This window comes from Bacillus rossius, chromosome 1 (genome assembly GCF_032445375.1).
Source record: "Bacillus rossius redtenbacheri isolate Brsri chromosome 1, Brsri_v3, whole genome shotgun sequence".
Lineage (NCBI taxonomy): Eukaryota > Metazoa > Arthropoda > Insecta > Phasmatodea > Bacillidae > Bacillus > Bacillus rossius.
In genome coordinates this window covers 49,636,067-49,642,066 of record NC_086330.1, presented here as the reverse complement: position 1 = coordinate 49,642,066, position 6,000 = coordinate 49,636,067, and positions in this window count along the sequence as shown.

Below are 6,000 nucleotides of genomic sequence, written 5' to 3'. Positions count from 1 at the left end.
AACAAAGACAAGAGTCTAGAGAAGCCAAAAAAGGAACTGTTACTAAGAAACTGAAGCTCGATTCTCGAGAAAAATCCAAGAAGCTCCAACTTTCGACAGGCATGACTTCAGCTCAAATATCCGAAGTGCAGTGTCCAGTGTGTGATGAGATTTATGTCAATCCTCCATCAGAAGACTGGACCGAGTGTTGCAAATGCCACACATGGTGGCACGAGGACTGCTCGAACTTTGAAGAAGGAAAATTTGTGTGCGATTATTGTTTATAAAACACCAACTCTGAATTAGTTATGTAAGTTAACTATTAATTGTAATTTTCAACAAACCAAGCCTTTAATAACATGCCTTATATGTAAAAACGCATGTAACAATGTTTAATTAGTTAGTTTACAGTAGTTTGCATTCTAAGAATAAATATGTTTAAACTTGTGTCAAAAATGTCATCTTACCCCGTAGTCAAAGTCATCTTGCCCCGGTAACGGGGCAAGATGGCACATTTGCATTATATTTTTAATAGGGCAGAATTTTTGAGATAATATAGAAATATAGATTTTTTTTCATGTAGTTACACCACGACAAAAGACTATTCTAATAGTGTCTGGAAAGAAGGAAATCGTATTTCCAAAATTAAAATTATAAAAAATGGTGAACTCTTAACATCGCCAACTTGCCCCGTCCTCCCCTACTACAAAACAAACAAGCACTAATGGAAATGTCTATACAAATTTACACAATCCTAATTGAATTTTTAAAGATAAATCTCTTTGTCGTTCCCAGCGTAACGAAAAATGCAGCACTGTAGCTTTGTTTCACTGAGGCTTGCGCGAGAGTGAGGAATGGGGTGCTCATTATTCCCCCTCACCATCATTGGGCGTCCCACTCCCGATCGTTACACTTTCAGTTATTAACTGACGACTCATTGTCTCAAATTACTCTTCAGACCACAGAGAAGTTTCACTTAAAAAAAACTATCAATCTATAACTATAGAACAGTACCGTGACTGACTGACAAACAACGCACAGTTGAAACCCTAAGATCTAGAGATTTGAAATTTGGAGAAAATATTCCTCGAGTTCCATAGGGGTGCACCAAGGAGGAATTTTTTATAAATGGTATCCCTAAAAAGGTGAAAAAGGGTTAAATGACTTACTCATCACGAATTCTCAGGAACTATAAGACCTACATACTTGAAATTTGGCACGTGTATTTATTTTGCTACGTAGACATCCGCTAAGAAATGATTTTACGAAAATCAGCTACCTAGGAGGTTTGAGGGGGCGTTAAAGATAAAAAAATTCTCGTCTTTCAAGTATATGTTCTACAGACTTGAAACTCGGCACAGGTGTTCTTTATGTTACAGAAACATCAATTGAGCACGGAGCTTTTATAAAACCAGCCTATAAGTCAGGTTTCAGGGAATTGAAAGATAAACATTTCCCATTTTTTTCAAGTATGTGTCCTAAAAACTTGAAATTGAGCAGTGATGTTCCTTATATGACATAGCCAACAACTGAGGATGAGGTATTCCAAAAATTAGCCCCGAAGTGTGATTCAGCCCGGGCAACGCCAGGTAATTCAGCTAAACAAATTTGTGAGCATGTCTGGAGGGTGATGGCGGAGTGTGGAACTGGGCGAAGTGTCGTGTGACAGCCGGCGGCGGGCGAGGCAGGCCGCGGGGCGGTGTCAAGGCGCTCGGCGCCCCCTTCCCCGGGGCCCAGAGCAGGGTCAGGGCTTGCCCAACCAGGGCCCCCGCCCCCGTGCCGCCGCGGAGCCCGGCCGGCCGGGTATATATACGCCCGGGGGGCGCGCCGACAAGGCACATTCGTCCGCATCCCTCGCAGCGAACCGCCAGCCGCCATGTACAAGGTGAGTGCGCGGGCCTAACTGCAGCGCTTTGGCTTGGACCGTACCAACAGGCCTCGAGCCTAGTTCACGACTAAAAACATAGGCCAGTGCATTGCAGCCCAAGTACACGACTGTGCACACGACGTGTGCGAAGAGATTCACAATTTAAATCTTACTATTAATTTCAACCAATTAAATTTCGCGATGTATCTGACATATTTTGGTAGTGTTAATAAATAACTATATTTAATATCAAATGATCATCTCACATCTTAACAGCACTTCATAAACACAGTTTTTCATCATATAAATTAATTTGGGTTTTGTAATTTTTTTGTTTACCATTCTATACACGAAAAGATTTTTTATTTAAATTAACTGCAAGATTTTTATAAGTAACGGCAATAATTAATTTTTAATGCAGGTATTTACACCTGAGCATTTTAACATCGCGACAATTTTGTTTCCACATTCTCTGCATCGAAGTCGGGGGTAAAATGGTATAATTGGCATCATGCAAGAGCGAAAATCTGTAGAATTCACCTGCGTAAGGGAAAGGGGGTGAAAATTTGCGGGCCCATGGGTTTTTTACTTGTAGGGGTAACCGATACAAGTCGTCTAACTAGGCGGACAAGGTCTGTATGCATGCAATTAGCGGAAAACTTTGCCATATTCAAAAAGTTTTCCCTGGCGTTATTATTAATTTTATCATCCCCGTTTCACATTTACGATTGCACTCCACACAGAGGGGCTTCTCAACTCCAGATTTACCCAGGACCACTTGAACCCCCTCCTTCCCTACATACACGAGTTCGACGCCCATGACGCCATGCACACTAAGCGCAGGATGTCTGAAAGCCTGACGATAGTTGAAACCGTTCTTGAACAAGGACAAAGAAAAGTAATCAATATTTTTTTTAACAGCTGTGAAACACAAAGAATACTAATTATGAATAATATAAAAAGAAAATCTAGCACCTTTCCCTTGTTCGAGTGTGATTTCATAGTATGTCAATATTTCAGGAGGCATCTTGCGCTTACTGTGATGCACCTCACAAAGGCGGTAGTTTCTCTCTTTCATACCCATTTCTCTAGAGGATATCGATGTGGTTGCCTTAATGTCAGATGGCTTCGACGAAGAAGCTTGGAAACTAACTAGTAATAGTTACATCATGGATTTATTTTGGACTTGAACATACGAACCTTGCACTATGAGTTAGTATACGGACCAGTACCCAGCCCAAGTCAGCCCTGGAGGCTTTCAAAAGCACTTAGAACTTGGAACCGTGCTGAAACACGAGTCAGTTCGTCTTGCCGTGCCACGTGAGGATGCTGCCACACAGCAACCAACCCTCCGTCTACCTGGTAATAACTTTTTGATGTTCCTCAATTGTATCTTTGGAATGCGAAAAAAAAACGGACGTCATGCGAAAGAGGTCGCTCTGCTTCATTGCAGGTAAATTCAAGGTAAACACGTTAACACTCCACCATATCTTGACTCACACTTTTTAATTAACGACAAACTATATGCATGCTTCCTTAGAATTAAATCTCTCTAGAGACGTAAAATTTTGCTCTCGTTCCAAAGGACGCATACCTATGAGTTTTTCTAAATCTAATTATATGCTGCAAATATATAGTCCTTTAAAGATTTCCCATTCTAATCAATCAATCTTAAACAGCTATGGGCTGAAATAAGACTCAGGCCAGAAATTGTGTTAATCTTTAAACACTGCTAGAACCTGTTAATATACAAAAATATAAAAAAAAGTTTATCTCGCAAGCGTACCGTACCCTTGTTCCTAAAGAAAGCTTCATCAAAGAATGTAAAATTTATTGATTTATTGCTTTAAATACTTGATATTTAAACCACAGGATTAATCTGAACGTGACACACATAAAACCAGCCTTTGTTTTAAATTTGCGTACCCATCAGTATTCGATCCCGGAACTATCTAGACCGATAGTGAAGCTAAAACTCGACCCTAGAAACTGTCCATAAATAGGCTTTTATGCGTGTGGCCTTTCTTATATTTCTACCAAATTTACAGACCTAAATATCACAATAGATTCCATAACAATTTGAATTTTTTAATTCACAGTGCTAAAAAAATACACTTTATTGCTTACACCTATGAGAGTCATATTAACAAGTTCAAAAAGTATAATTACATAATTTAATATTACGAATAGTTAACTGATGTCTCATTTCAAACTAAGACGTAAAGTATTAATACATCTCACCATGTATATTTTTAAAAAAATATTTAGCAAAGTAAATTGTATCAAACTTTCTTAGCATTTTTCATTCACGTATGCAGTCCACCTTTCCTGACCATGCAAAGTTGTGATTTTTTTGGTTAGTATTAATAATTTGTTCTTAAAATATGACGGTGGATAAGAGCGTTATGGTCGTTAGTGACAACCATAAACCATTACACTCTTATACACATAGTCATGTTTTAAGGACAGTGCTAGTACTTACTGTCAACTCTTAAACACTCTATCATAAACTAGTCTGTAATCCTTATTATAAAAAAATGTAGAGAACACAGTTCCTTGCATTTTGGTAATAATTTATTTGAAAGGGAGCAACTTTGTGGAGAAACAGTGTTGGCTGAGAAAACCAAAATTTTAATAATAAGTTAACACAAGTGTTATTTTTATATTAACGGTAAATAATTTACTAGTGTAGTATCATACTTTAGTTACAAATTATGGTACTTAGCAAAAAAATTGCTTACCAATATTAGAATATGTATTTAAAATATCTACCAAAACATATAGGCTACTTAACTCAACAAATACAACTGAATTTTATTTTACTAAATATATATTATAGCAAGAGATCTTCATAATAATCAATAAAAATTACTGATGGCCATATTCGATGCATTAAATTAATATTTTCGACTTTAAAAATAAGGTACGCTAATGTTTGACATATTTAATATTCAAAACAGTATTTTTGTAAACCGGAATCTTCTGTGACGAAGGACGCTTTGAAAACAACACTTGGGAAATACACCCACCTGTTCTCATTGTAAGGCAAAAAAAAAAACTTAAAGTGTGTTTCATGTTAGTTTTCTATAGTTATATATCAATGGAACATTTTTAAAACTTAAATATATATTTTACTAAAAAATTGCAATCAAATAGTCCGCCAATCATAAGGGGAAGGTTGGAAACAGAATCGGCTCAATCTGGAACTAAATTAAGGTTCTTTCATGTGAAATTTCTATTTTTTGCAACGGCTTCTTTGCTTTCCAGTTCATCGTCCTCGCCGTCATCGTGGCCGTGGCTAAGGCCGGCTACCTGGGCGCCCCCGCCGTGGCTGCCTACGCCGCCCCCGCATACGGCTACGCCGCCCCCGCCTACGCGCACGGTTTGGCCGCCCCCGCCGCCATCACCTCCCAGCACTCCAACATCCTGAGGACGCCCGGCAACCTGGGACAGGTGTCCACCTACTCCAAGACCATCGACACGCCCTACTCCAGCGTCTCCAAGTCCGACGTGCGCGTCAGCAACGATGCCCTGGCCTACGGCGCCGCCTACCACGCGCCCGCCTACGGAGCGTACGCCGCCCCCGCCCTGGCCGCCCGCGCCTACGCCGCCCCCGCTCTGGCCGCCCGCGCCGTCGCCCCTGGTCTCCTGGGCGTGGCTTACTCCGCCGCCCCCGTCGTCTCCCACATGACCTACACCAACGCCTACGGCATCCACTACGCCTACTAGACATCGCCCGTGTGTCAACACCCCTCCTCTTCCTTTCCTCCCTTCTTCGCACACATGACGCTCTTTCCTTTTTTCTTTCCTGTCGTGAAATTCTGTGATGATATTTATTATAATATATATTTATTGCAACAATAAATTTATATTTATAGTTTACCTTGGTACTATGTTTAATCCTCGTTTTTCTTGTTTTTTCTTAAAACTATACCATAATGCCGTCTAAAAGAAAATCAAAAATCAAAGCTCTACACGAGAATGAAAAATGCAGTATAATTTCTAAGTATAAATTTGTATTGTGGATTATTAGTTTCTTGAGTAAGGGGAGAGCCAATAAGAAGCTAGGCCCTCGCTCTTCGGCTGAGGGTGACAACAGTTGGCTATCGCGTGAACCAATGTCAGAAGGGCTTCTCTCGCTGGCTGACAAAAGG